Source organism: Rhincodon typus, chromosome 46 (genome assembly GCF_021869965.1).
Source record: "Rhincodon typus isolate 14 chromosome 46, sRhiTyp1.1, whole genome shotgun sequence".
Classification (NCBI taxonomy): domain Eukaryota; kingdom Metazoa; phylum Chordata; class Chondrichthyes; order Orectolobiformes; family Rhincodontidae; genus Rhincodon; species Rhincodon typus.
In genome coordinates, this window is record NC_063377.1 from 9,429,583 (window position 1) to 9,429,893 (window position 311).

At 58.5% G+C, this 311-nt stretch overlaps 2 protein-coding genes across 3 annotated transcripts in view; both read right to left on the bottom strand.

The window, feature by feature from the left end:
• Window positions 1–311, bottom strand: part of LOC125487891 (28S ribosomal protein S29, mitochondrial-like) — a 41,362-nt gene that overhangs the window by 12,079 nt on the left and 28,972 nt on the right. The gene's annotated exons all lie outside the window — the stretch shown is intronic.
• The window catches only part of dap3 (death associated protein 3), a 9,686-nt gene that overhangs the window by 2,868 nt on the left and 6,507 nt on the right, over window positions 1–311 (bottom strand). The gene's annotated exons all lie outside the window — the stretch shown is intronic.

The following is a 311-nucleotide window of genomic DNA, read 5'->3' on the forward strand; positions in this document are numbered from 1 at the left end:
CCCGGTGTTATACAGCGACGGTACTGTCCCCCAGTGTTATACAGCGATGGTACTGTGCCCCGGTGTTACACAGCGACGGTACTGTCCCCACCGGTACTGTACCCCAGTGTTATACAGCGACGGTACTGTCCCCCAGTGTTACACAGCGACGGTACTGTCCCCCAGTGTTACACAGCGACGGTACTGTGCCCCGGTGTTACACAGCGACGGTACTGTGCCCCGGTGTTATACAGCGACGGTACTGTGCCCCGGTGTTATACAGCGACGGTACTGTGCCCCGGTGTTATACAGCGACAGTACTGTGCCCCGGT